The sequence below is a fragment of the Mya arenaria genome, chromosome 7 (assembly GCF_026914265.1).
Source record: "Mya arenaria isolate MELC-2E11 chromosome 7, ASM2691426v1".
NCBI classification, from domain to species: Eukaryota; Metazoa; Mollusca; class Bivalvia; order Myida; family Myidae; genus Mya; species Mya arenaria.
In genome coordinates, this window is record NC_069128.1 from 28971770 (window position 1) to 28986166 (window position 14397).

Genomic DNA, 14397 nt, shown 5'->3' on the forward strand with positions numbered 1-14397 from the left:
TGACCCCCCGGGGCAGGGCCAATTTTGACCCCAAGGCCATAATTTGAACAATCTTTGTAGAGGTCCACTAGACGATGAATCATGCCAAATATCTAAGCTCTAAGCAACGTAAGTTCAGAGGAGATTTTTGATTTTTTTTACTATAAACATATAGAGAAAACCCATGACCCATAAGGGGCGGGGCCAATTTTGACCCCAGGGCCATAATTTGAACAATCTTTGTAGAGGTCCACTAGACGATGAATCATGCCAAATATCTAAGCTCTAAGCAACGTAAGTTCAGAGGAGATTTTTGATTTTTTTTTACTATAAACATATAGAGAAAACCCATGACCCCCCAGGGGCGGGGCCAATTTTGACCCCAGGGCCATAATTTGAACAATCTTTGTAGAGGTCCACTAGACGATGAATCGTGCCAAATATCTAAGCTCTAGTCCAAGTAAGTTCAGAGGAGATTTTTGATTTTTTTTACTATAAACATATCGAGAAAACCCATGACCCCCGGGGCGGGGCCAATTTTGAACCCAAGGCCATAATTTGAACAATCTTTGTAAAGGTCCACTAGACGATGAATCATGTCAAATATCTAAGCTCTAGTCCAAGTAAGTTCAGAGGAGAAAATTTTTGAAGTTTTAACTATTAACATATAGAGAAAACCCATGACCCCCCGGGGCGGGGCCAATTTTGACCCCAGGGCCATAATTTGAACAAACTTTGTAGAGGTCCACTAGACGATGAATCATGCCAAATATCTAAGCTCTAGGCCAAGTAAGTTCAGAGGAGAAGATTTTTTAAGGTTTTCACTATAACACATATAGAGAAAAACCATGACCCCCCGGGGCAGGGCCAATTTTGACCCCAAGGCCATAATTTGAACAATCTTTGTAGAGGTCCACTAGACGATGAATCATGCCAAATATCTAAGCTCTAAGCAACGTAAGTTCAGAGGAGATTTTTGATTTTTTTTACTATAAACATATAGAGAAAACCCATGACCCCCCAAGGGGCGGGGCCAATTTTGACCCCAGGGCCATAATTTGAACAATCTTTGTAGAGGTCCACTAGACGATGAATCATGCCAAAGATCTAAGCTCTAGTCCAAGTTAGTTCAGAGGAAAAGATTTTTGAAATTTTAACTATAAACATATAGAGAATACCCATGACCCCCCGGGGCAGGGCCAATTTTGACCCCAAGGCCATAATTTGAACAATCTTTGTAGAGGTCCACTAGACGATGAATCATGCCAAATATCTAAGCTCTAAGCAACGTAAGTTCAGAGGAGATTTTTGATTTTTTTTACTATAAACATATAGAGAAAACCCATGACCTCCAGGGGCGGGGCCAATTTTGACCCCAGGGCTATAATTTGAACAATCTTTGTAGAGGTCCACTAGACGATGAATCATGCCAAATATCTAAGCTCTAGTCCAAGTAAGTTCAGAGGAGATTTTTGATTTTTTTTTACTATAAACATATCGAGAAAACCCATGACCCCCGGGGCGGGGCCAATTTTGACCCCAAGGCCATAATTTGAACAATCTTTGTAGAGGTCCACTAGACGATGAATCATGCGAAATATCTAAGCTCTAGTCCAAGCAAGTTCAGAGGAGAAGATTTTTGAAGTTTTAACTATTAACATATAGAGAATACCCATGACCCCCCGGGGCGGGGCCAATTTTGACCCCAGGGCCATAATTTGAACAAACTTTGTAGACGTCCACTAGACGATGAATCATGCCAAATATCTAAGCTCTAGGCCAAGTAAGTTCAGAGGAGAAGATTTTTTAAGTTTTCACTATAACACATATAGAGAAAACCCATGACCCCCCGGGGCGGGGCCAATTTTGACCCCAGGGCCATAATTTGAACAAACTTTGTAGAGTTCCACTAGACGATGAATCATGCCAAATATCTAAGCTCTAGGCCAAGTAAGTTCAGAGGAGAAGATTTTTTAAGGTTTTCACTATAACACATATAGAGAAAAACCATGACCCCCCGGGGCAGGGCCAATTTTGACCCCAAGGCCATAATTTGAACAATCTTTGTAAAGGTCCACTAGACGATGAATCATGCGAAATATCTAAGCTCTAAGCAATGTAAGTTCAGAGGAGATTTTTGATTTTTTTTACTATAAACATATAGAGAAAACCCATGACCTCCAGGGGCGGGGCCAATTTTGACCCCAGGGCTATAATTCGAACAATCTTTGTAGAGGTCCACTAGACGATGAATCATGCCAAATATCTAAGCTCTAGTCCAAGTAAGTTCAGAGGAGATTTTTGATTTTTTTTACTATAAACATATCGAGAAAACCCATGACCCCCGGGGCGGGGCCAATTTTGACCCCAAGCCCATAATTTGAACAATCTTTGTAAAGGTCCACTAGACGATGAATCATGCGAAATATCTAAGCTCTAGTCCAAGCAAGTTCAGAGGAGAAGATTTTTGAAGTTTTAACTATTAACATATAGAGAATACCCATGACCCCCCGGGGCGGGGCCAATTTTGACCCCAGGGCCATAATTTGAACAAACTTTGTAGACGTCCACTAGACGATGAATCATGCCAAATATCTAAGCTCTAGGCCAAGTAAGTTCAGAGGAGAAGATTTTTTAAGTTTTCACTATAACACATATAGAGAAAACCCATGACCCCCCGGGGCGGGGCCAATTTTGACCCCAGGGCCATAATTTGAACAAACTTTGTAGAGTTCCACTAGACGATGAATCATGCCAAATATCTAAGCTCTAGGCCAAGTAAGTTCAGAGGAGAAGATTTTTTAAGGTTTTCACTATAACACATATAGAGAAAAACTATGACCCCCCGGGGCAGGGCCAATTTTGACCCCAAGGCCATAATTTGAACAATCTTTGTAGAGGTCCACTAGACGATGAATCATGCCAAATATCTAAGCTCTAAGCAACGTAAGTTCAGAGGAGATTTTTGATTTTTTTTACTATAAACATATAGAGAAAACCCATGACCCCCAGGGGCGGGGCCAATTTTGACCCCAGGGCCATAATTTGAACAATCTTTGTAGAGGTCCACTAGACGATGAATCATGCCAAATATCTAAGCTCTAGTCCAAGTAAGTTCAAAGTAGAAGATTTTTGAAGTTTTCACTATAAACATATTGAGAAAACCCATGACCCCCGGGGCGGGGCCAATTTTGACCCCAAGGCCATAATTTGAACAATCTTTGTAAAGGTCCACTAGACGATGAATCATGCCAAATATCTAAGCTCTAGTCCAAGTAATTTCAGAGGAGAAGATTTTTGAACTTTTAACTATAAACATATAGAGAATACCCATGACCCCCCGGGGCAGGGCCAATTTTGACCCCAAGGCCATAATTTGAACAATCTTTGTAGAGGTCCACTAGACGATGAATTATGCCAAATATCTAAGCTCTAGGCCAAGTAAGTTCAGAGAAGAAGATTTTTTAAGTTTTCACTATAAACATATAGAGAAAACCCATGACCCCCCGGGGCGGGGCCAATTTTGACCCCAGGGCCATAATTTGAACAAACTTTGTAGAGTTCCACTAGACGATGAATCATGCCAAATATCTAAGCTCTAGGCCAAGTAAGTTCAGAGGAGAAGATTTTTTAAGTTTTCATTATAAACATATTGAGAAAACCCATGACCCCCCGAAGCGGGGCCAATTTTGACCCCAGGGCCATAATTTGAACAATCTTGGTAGAGGTCCACTAGACGATGAATCATGCCAAATATCTAAGCTCTAGGCCAAGTAATTTCAGAGGAGAAGATTTTAGAAGTTTTAACTATAAACATATAGAGAAAACCCATGACCCCCGGGGCGGGGCCAATTTTGACCCCAGGGCCATAATTTGAACAATCTTGGTAGAGGACCATTTGGTGATCCTACCTACCATATATCAATGGCCTTGTGGTTTGGGAGAAGAAGATTTTTAAAGTTTTTCCTTTTGGTTGCCATGGCAACCAGAGTTCTGCATGGAATTTTATTATTTGAACAACTTTGATAGAAGACAAGCCAAGGAACATCCCTATGAAGTTTAATTAATATTGGCCCAGCGGTTAAGGAGATGTCTTTTAAGTAAATTGTTGACGGACGCCACACGCCGCACGACGGACGCCAGACAAAAGGCGATCACAAAAGCTCACCATGTCACAAAGTGACAAGTGAGCTAAAAAAGAGTGCTTGTGTTCAAGTATCAATATTTTATTAAAATTGAATGAAAAAGAAGCAAAAAATGTCCTTTTGCAGAGAACTTGACTGAATTTGACACTCTATTACAGAAATTGATAGTTTTCAGTGTAAATATTGGAAAAATCATAGCTTGTTGAAGTCTGAAAATTAGTTGTTTATAGCCGATTGACTCCTTGGCGGAAGGGTTCTGTATTTGAACTCAATTTTGACAGTCAGGTCAATGGTCAACATGGTGTTTTCTTGTGATTATATTTTGTGTCTTGAATTGTTCTAGAGATGCCATGTCCTTGTTTTTCAATTGGGATGTGTATAAAATCAAAAGCCAGGTTAGTGTCTATATGAAACATATAGTAAAAATAACTGTGGTCTCACGCCATACTGGAACAAAAGCCAAATACTAAAATGAGATATAAAGAAGTGAATTCAGTGGAACCAGAGTAGCTACATTTTATTTTATTTGGTTGTTCCACTTTTTAAGCTGCTTAAAATTAGTTGTTACCTCTTGAGGTCAAGTTACATATTCAAAAAAGGTTCAAATCTATATACTTATATACTTATCATGATTTACATTATAGTTCGTACAGGTCACATTCCTCAATTGTATTGATGTATTTATATGCTGATAATGAAAACAGTTTTCTAGTTTAATGGTTTTACCGTTCATCGGTAGGAATCCGTTTTATACAAAAAGTCCAAGGATGGCGTTCTCAGCCCCGAACGTGGTTTATCGTCCAATGTATAAATATCAAGTCAACTTTATCACCAAAAGACCCCCCTCCCACTGCACAAACCACTTTGCCATATTTAAGAAAAACACTGACTGGTGCATGATGCTGTTCTCATTTTAGATATTTTGTTTGACTTATCTCTATTAGCAGGCTGTGACTAGCGTTGGTAACTAGTTCAAATTTTCCCAAAGTTACAAATCAAACTTAAAGTGCATTTATTTGAAAGTCCACACCATGAACAAACATGAACCCTTTTTGATGTAAAAAATACAGATACGTTTCATGTCGATCTCAATATCAATTAAATTTATGCAGAAAATAATATTCAATTTAGTTTTTCGACCACCTGTTTCAAAACCATTCTGTCCTTGGACTCGTACTCGTAACGGAATTCCGTTACGGCAATTTCAGTAATGACAAATAGGTTAAAATCCCTGCCTTGCAATGTGTATGGGAAACATTAATTCTCTAACCATAGAAAATTGAGTGACTGAGCCAAACACCCATTGTCTGCGGTATACAAAGTTACTATCTGTACGCTCTGGTATATATGTCATAGATACTTCCACTCGTTGTCTTTCCTATACATACTTATACTAAATAATGAAAACTATTTCAAACATTCTGACTACCAAGAGAATAAAAAAAATGGATATGTACATTATGTTACATATAGCTTGTTGTTTTCTTTTGGAAGACTGCAAAGACCAGAGCAGTTGTTTAATTCTTCTGGTTAAAGTAACATAAAACTAGTTTTGTTTGTTTGCATTTTTAATAATAACATACAATTGCAGTATTTCAGCTAAATCCTAACAGTCAGGTTGTATGTGTTTCAGAGGCTTAATGTTTAGCAACTATTTCATCTTGTCCATTTTAATCAACTGTTAATGACTAAACATAATGGTCATCCTTATTATAAGCCTGAAATCTGACCCGATAAATTCCTTTCAAGCAACAAATAAAACAAGAAAATAGAAAACTGACTGAAATTCATTGTATTTTCATTTTTTTATCAGTGTCTCTTCGTAGCGATTATTTTGGGTTTCAGTTTTGATTAATTATAAACCATTTCCTATGGTAATGATCTGGTAAAATAACTTCAAATGTTGAAAATCTAGCAAGAGTTTAGTATGTCTAGAATGTGGCTAAATCAAGGAGTCTTGAAACTGTGATGCTTTAGCTATCTGCATTATACTTTAAACCTTATTGTCATTTTTTAACTGTTATTAAAGGAAAATGAACATGCTTTGTAACATTAAAGGCAATTGTGTAAAGTTTAATGTCATCCAGGTGTTTCTTTCATCAGATGAAATTTTCTACATTATTGGATCCATTTTGTTTTAAAAGTATAGTGTTACACTTTTACTTTTGGAGTATTTTGAGCTAAAAGAAAAAGTTCAAAATTAATAAATTAAGTTTAAATATACATGACCAAAAGATCTGCACTTCAACTAAATCTAGACGTGTTCACGCATACTGTTTTGACCGGTGGGTTTAAAAATTGACAGTAAGATTGAATCGAGCTAGTTCACTCAGTGGTCAGAAAATAAGAATTTTCGCCACATATGATAATTTGGTCTCAGAGATTTCTAAAGTTGACAGCATGAGGAAACTAGTTGGTTACACGCTTCGGCCAGTGTAGTACAAAAACTGCTACTTTTTACGTCTGGGATCAGAGGATTTGACCAGCAGAGGATTTTACTATTAGAGGATTTTACTCAACTTTTAAAACACTTGCTTAACATAATTCTGACTAAAGGAACTGAGCTAGTGGATAATGTTGTTTCATACTTCAATATCAAATTTTGTTATTCTTCTTTAGATATTTATGAAAATACTAAAAAGTGATCAATGGAATAAGAAACTATAACTTGAAGAATAACTCTTACTATAGCTATTATGAACTCTGTAGAGACATCTAATGTTGTAAAAATATGCAACCAGTTACAAAGAGACAAAATAAAACTGTATAAATTGTGTATTGACCTTGTCTGCAAGAAAGTAACCGGAAAGATAGCCCTTTCCAAAAGACTCAATTACTTTATAACAGATCAAATGAGACAATTGTTTTATAAATCGTATATACTTTCTTTGTTTTACTATTGTTGTAGTGTTTAGGGGGAAAGTTAGCAAAAGCATATGAAATTATTTACCATGCTTCAAAAAACAGCTGCAAAACTTATTCTCTTTTGATAAAGCCTATTAGAACACCATCACATTTTTCAAAAAATTAGAATGGCTTCAATTTGAAAACCGTTGCAAATATCATAATATTGGTGTTATGGTATATAAATCTATTAACAATCTTACACCAAGTTATATAAGGGACATTATTAAGATATCTAACAATACAAGATATAGAATATATATTCTTGCATACCAGATATGTGTTTCCGGTCATGTGACCAGTGCTGGAAAAACCCATCTTACACACCCCATGTAAGATGAGTCACGCGCAACAACGCGCCACTTTTTATTTCATTTATTGTATGGTTTGTATATATTCTTGCATAACGGACTTGTGTTTCCGGTCATGTGACCAGTGGTGGAAAAACCCATCTTACATACCCCATGTAAGATGAGTCACGCACAACAACGTGCCACTTCTTATTTCATTTATTGTATGGTTTATGAAAAATATTATATGCCATTACAATAAAGCGCAATTAAATATATATGTTTGCAAGACTTTTAATTAAAATTGGAAACAAATAATCGTAAAAAACGCTATTTTTAGTTATTCAAAACTACTGCGCTCTATGACGTCAGTAAACAACGTGGCACGCGCTTTTTGGTGTAATTGTACAAAAGTTCGCTTTCAACGTCATTTTTTCCACAAATTGATAAATTTAGATATGCAAGAAAAAACATCAATCATGTGTTTCCGGCCCGGAACGAATATTCCGACCCTCGGACATGCTGCATGGCCGGTAACTGGGCAAGCCTCGTTACCGGCTTACACACGTGCCCTCGGGTCGGATTTTTCTATCCGTAATGGAAACACATCATAGACACTTATATTCTACGCGACAAGACATTGCTCACATTCGACATAAAACATGATACAAGAAACACTTGTTTGAATGCGGGAAGTGGGAAAGTTTGTAACTCTTTACCAGAAGGAATACCTAATTTTAATATCAAAAAGACATTTCATGCCTGCTGCAAGAAGTTCTTTTTACATCATCAATTACAAAAACCGCTGTAAGCATAATTCATACATTATGTATATGTCGAGTAAGGTGTTTATACTTGGCTGGCTGCACCAGTGTTTAGACTTCAAATTCGGTACAGCTATCGTTATTGTCGCATATCGGTTCGAATGGAAACAACTAGGAACATAATGGATAACTATACCTCTACATAAATTCGAAAATGTGTGGTGCTGCTAGCTTTACGTCGTCTGAAAGAGAAACGTCGTCTAAAATGCTGTCATGTCGAGCAGAAAATACTAAACTTGGACTTTTGAAGACAAACGATAATTTTGTAAGGCAGAAGTTAAACTAGCTCTGGCAGTACTATAAACATGTTTATGCATCTAAGACAACACCTCAACAATACTACCAACTCCAGTTTTAAAAGCTGTTGACCAACCCGTACATCAAGATACCCTGTAGCGTCGGTAGGTAGAGTTATATGACTTATGTGCTGACAGAGCGGCTTAATTATGATTTTTAACTAAGTCACAACAGGGCAACTGTTCATTTTTACCAGTACGGCAATTAAATTTGCCAAGCAATTCTCATTAATTGCATGCTCCTTAAAAAATACTTGTTTAACATTACTGTCAATAAAAGATGTCAATTTAACATAACCTTGAAAGGAATTATTATGCTCCTTCTAAATGGCAACTTTTCAAACATAGCAGAATGCATTGACAGCAAATACTTAAATGTTTTATCAAATAAGAACATGTGGGTTTTTTTGAAGAAGAATATGCTGACAAGCGAAGTTTTTTAAGATGTGTTACAAGTGTATGACAATTATTTACATTTTCAAAAAGAAAGATGGTTTTAGTAGATTTGTGTTTAAATCCTAGTTGACAGTTCCTAATGTTCCATGAAAGAGATGAAAACTCAAGAAACATATCCGGAAAAGGACTTCACAAAATTAAAGACAGGTGAAAAAAGTCAAACTAGAATTTTAACAGATTATCTCTCATCACTTTTTCTGAAGTTCATGTCTGAAATTGGATGTAAAGTTATCATTCACTTCATTCACTTGGATCAGACAGGCAAGAATACGCCTCACGTCTATGAATTCCAGAGATATCTGCTTATGCACCAAACACCAAAATATGTCACTGACTCTAAATCACTAAAATCCCAGAATATTAAACGTACTATCAACGGAGAAAAAAATGTTAGATAAGAAGAAACAATTGATAAAAAAAAGCAGAGCAAACCTTGCAACATGATGTAATTGTCGGACAGTGAAAACGGGTTGAATTTTTAAATTGAAGCGAAAGGTCAGAAGAAGAATGTCATGAAAGTTGTGAACATCACAATGAAACCATCAGAATTTATGTCTCACCTCAAGACTCAGATGGAAGATTTTGCACAAGATGTAATGAGAATCAAGAAATTGTTCACAGAAATGAAGAATCTAAAACAGAGCTTACCAGACAACCATTGCATAGTGCACATGCATTTTAGTGAAAAATTATGCTTGTAATTCGGTTCAGGAGATACAGTCGGCCTACCGGAACCAGACAGCAGTGACTCTTCATCCCGTGGTCTTGTACTTTAAGAAAAAACGGTCGGATGAAATTCTGCATATTTGTGTCTGACGAGATGGGCATAATGCAAACACAGTCCTTGCAATAAATGACAAACTTTTACCAGCTATTTAAGATCTCGTTCCTGGAGTAACGTGGATGCATTACTGGACAGATAGTCCGACATCCCAGTATAGGAACAAGGCCATCGTTTATTTCATAGCGAACCATAAGGACATACAAGATATCAACACAAGGGGGAACTATTGAGAATCTGGACATGGGAAGGGTCCCAGCGTTGGCCTAATGGGGGCAGTATGAAACGTATGGCAGATAAGGCAGTAAACAACAGGCAAAGTATGTATTCAAGATCCATCTGATTTTTATGCCTGGACCCAATCAGAAAGATGCAGAATGAGAAATGTTAGTTTCGTGTTTGTTTCATCTGAAGAGTGTGAGAAGAAAGCTACTGAAACTAGTAAAGTTCAGCTCAAACCAATCACCGGAACAATGAAAATACACGCTGTACAGGGTAAGGGTGGAAATAGCATCTTAGTTTGAAACACTAGTTGCTACTGTAGAGTATGCGTCGCTGATGATTGCGAAGTTTGTGGTACTTGGAAAGGCGAATTTGCTTGTTCTCAAAACTACAAAACCAACACACAATGAAAAAGAACTAAGTAACAAAGTATACTCCTTTAGGCTTACGAACGATCCTGTCCCAGAATCTGTCAACGGCAATGTTTATACACAAGAAACATATCATGTTAGTGATTATGTCGCTGCGTCGTATCTAAATTGTTGGTACATTGGTAAAATCATGAACTCTGATGATGAGGATAACACTTTTGAAATCACATTCTTGGAGAAGCCCAGTATCAACACCCATGGCTACCGGAAAGTCAAACGCATGCTAGTGATACCAGACAATGACTTTGAGAGAGTTGAGCAACTTTTAGATAAAGTGTAATTGGTATTGATGTATTAAGACATATTTGTTAATATCATCATAGCTGTTGTCAATTTTCGTGTTTCAGCTGTATTTGTTGTGGAATATTCGTGGTCTAAATAATACAATTTTAAGTCTGGAATTTGTATTTATATTATTTCTACATGTATAATCATAATCATAATTTATCTTTTCAATAAGAATGTTAAATAAAGTATTTTAAAAAATCGATTGTCTTGTCTTTGCCACTGCTTTAATGCACAGGTTTATTGAAAACGAGTGAAAACATTAATTTAATTACAGAAATATGCGAATCTGCGATCTGATCTTTTGTCAGCAATCTTTTATCATTGGTTTGCAGATATTTACGCAAAAATTTGCTCTTTCCAAGACAAAAAATAAAAAAGTTGTAAAAATGGTATATCTGTGAGAGTGCAGCTTAAATAACACATGTTTATATTAAAACAACGCAAAGAGCAGAGTAGATAGATTTCACCCTGGTGGACAGACACCAATATAATTTTAGTGTGGCTTGTAGAATTAACTCAGTATTTTCTGAAACACATGGTTTATATGTCTTTGGCGTTTACCCTGTGCAATTCAACAGGGTTTATGTTTAAACTATTAGCTACTGAGCTTGTTTCTGCAGTTTTTCACATAAAAATTGGTAACACCCTACCTAGCTGTTCTGTGTACATTTGGGAATTTTTCCATTTATATTTGAACTTAGTAATACATTTCTGCTACAAGCCATCGTTTTAGTTAAATGATTGCTTTAAATATATTAATAAGGCACAAATAATTTCTTCTTTCTATTATCAAAATACTGTATTAAGTAGTTAAGTATGAACAATTAGTATCCGAGTTGAAAACCCAGATATTTTAGAAGAGTTATTTGTCTGACACGTGCACCTTAATTGACAATACTCAATAAACAGAAGCTGCCTCTTAAACAAGCGATGACAGACATGCCTGACAACAGTAGCCAAGTGACAGCGGCGAAATACTTTGAAGTGTTAATTGTTAATCATAGTTTCGGATGATATATAATACGGATAATTATATAATACTTTTTATTCTAAGATACTTCGCTATTTTTCTACCAAAAAAATGTATCAAAATATATATGTGGAACACATGAAACATACATTCGTGACTATAATATTCCGCAGATCAAAAAGAGTCAGATTTAGTAACAGAAGTAAAAATAGGTAAATTTACTACAGAATATGAATAATACTAAAAAAAGTTTAATTTCAAAACATTAAGCGTTTCTTGATTTTTAGACGTTTTCCTATATTGATGCAGAACATTGTTCTTTCCCCTCTTATCTTACCTCTTATTTCCTAATATCTTATTTTTGCTAAAAGATATTCTCATCAAGTCTTATTTTCTTGATACAAATGATCAATTTATAGTGTCTCATCTCTTTAATACATTTTGTCAAGCTCTCGACGATGGACTTGATGTCTTTTTCGATATAAGTAAAGCGATTGATAAGGTTTTGCATTGTGGTCTATTGTACAAACTTGAACAAGCAGGACTTTCTGGTCGTATACTGTCTTTGTTTTCCAATTACTTAGGAAATAGGTCTCTGAGCGCGTTGTAATTCCAGGAGCTACTTCCTCATTATCTGAGATTGAAGCGGGAGTCCGACAGGGATCAATTCTACGTCCTCTTTTGTTCCTTGTATACATCAATGATATTGTTAAGGAGGTTGATTCGAACATAAACCTTTTTGTGGCTGATACGAGTCTCTTTGTTATTGTCGACTCCCCTCAGTCTACAGCCTTAAAAATACAGACTGATATTAACAAAATATCTCTCTGGGCCGAAAAATGGCTTGTAAAGTTCAATCCATCAAAATCAGAATCAATGGTCATATCTCGTAAAAGAAATAAACCCATTCACCCACATGTGAATATGTTCAACACAGATATTCCTTCTGTTGAATCTCACAAACATCTTGGCATTTTTCTCTCTGATGATTGCAGTTGGCATGCTCAAGACTAATAAATTTAGAGTATCATATCATAGGAGACATTAACATAAATTATAATGCCGAATGTGAGTCATTTAAAATTACCGCATGGCAGGATTGTATTATAAAATACAGATTAAACCAGCTTATAGATGTCCCTACAAGGGTAACAAAGAAAACATCTTCTATTATAGATCATGTATATACGAACTCAGTGGATCGAGTATGTGAAGCATTTGTATCAAGTCTAAGTATAAGTGACTACTTTCCAGTTTGTTTCACAAGAGCTGCCCGTTTACGAAAGGTTTCAGAAAACACGCATCAACATCATACAAAATATAGGTCTTTCAGAAACTTATAAATGGGGTTGAACAAATTCAAGACCCTAATGAAGCCATGGAAGTTTTATATAAGCGACTGAATGAGGTGTTGTCGCACCATGCGCCACTGAAAGAAAAACAAATAAAATTTGAAACACAACCAGCCTGGTACACTGACGAAATTAGGTTGGCTATAAAAGAAAGAAATCGATTCAAAAAGCGTAAACAGTGGTCGGAATATAGACTTACAAGAAATAATGTTACTCGATTAATACGTCAAACCAAGAAAGATTATTACAATACAGCTGTAAAAAACTGTAAAGATTCTAGGGTGTTATTGGAAGAACCTCAGAGAGTTGAATAATAATAATGACACTATTAACAATAATAGTATAATATTACCACAATACCTTCATACAAACCGAATAAATGTTGTTGGCGATGCACAAATATTCGATGTGTTCAATAAGCATTTACTGACATATCTGATTGTATCAATAAATCAGTGTTCGATGAAACACATTTTTCAAAACTTGGTACTAAAGTAAATAGTTTGCTAAAGGGTCAGTACTTTGATATATCTTACATCACCCCATTAGAGGTAAAGATGTATATTGACATTAGCTTAATACGGCAAAAGCTACAAGATTAGATGGAATAGGGCCTAATATCCTAAAACAATGTGGTGATTGTATTGTTATACCACTAAAGTCCATTATAAATAATAGCATACAGCTAGGAATATTACCAGACTCATTAAAAGAGGCTAAGGTTTTGCCTATATATAAATCTTATGATCGCAATGATCCAAACAATTATAGACCAATTTCTATCCTTCCAACATTGTCAAAGGTGTTTGAACAGCACTTGGCAGATCAAATCAAAACATTTCTAAAAAATACGAATGTCATACATGAATTTCAATCTGGGTTTTGAGAAAAACATTCTTGTCATACAGCGTTGATAAGAATAATTGATGACTGGATTGATGGAATTGACAATGGAAACTTAATGTAGGTGCTCTCTTCCTTGATTTACGATAGGGCGTTCGATCTAGTAGATCACCAAATACTTTTACATAAATTGAAATTATACAATTTCAGTGATAATTCCGTCCAACTGATAACTTCGTATTTGAAAGATAGACACCAAATTGTAAAGTTTGGGGATTCCGAATCTTCACAAAGATGTATAAGGTCTGGAGTTCCTCAAGGATCCAATCTTGGTCCTATTCTTTTTCTTATATATATTAATGACATAACCTAGGAAATTGAAAATTCCTTGATTGACTTATATGCTGATGATACTACACTATATGCAAAAAGTTCAAATACGCAGGAAATTGAATGTACGTTGCAAATAAATTTAGATGTTGTATCTGATTGGTGCAAATTAAACAACATGGCAATACATCCACAAAAAACTAATTGCATGTTGCTGGGTTCAAATGCAAAGTTAAGAAATGCATGTGCACTCAATTTATTCGTAGACAATTGTACTAATTGAAAA

At 35.9% G+C, this 14397-nt stretch overlaps 1 long non-coding RNA gene across 2 annotated transcripts in view; it reads right to left on the reverse strand.

The window, feature by feature from the left end:
• Positions 1 to 14397, reverse strand: part of LOC128240895 (uncharacterized) — a 51699-nt gene that overhangs the window by 13445 nt on the left and 23857 nt on the right. The window contains exon 1 of one of the 2 annotated variants that reach the window (XR_008262337.1): positions 8486 to 8611. The exons of the other annotated variant lie outside the window; for it this stretch is intronic. This is a non-coding gene — a long non-coding RNA (uncharacterized LOC128240895). Of the gene's footprint in view, positions 1 to 8485; positions 8612 to 14397 lie in introns of those variants that run through there. 2 annotated transcript variants of the gene reach the window in all.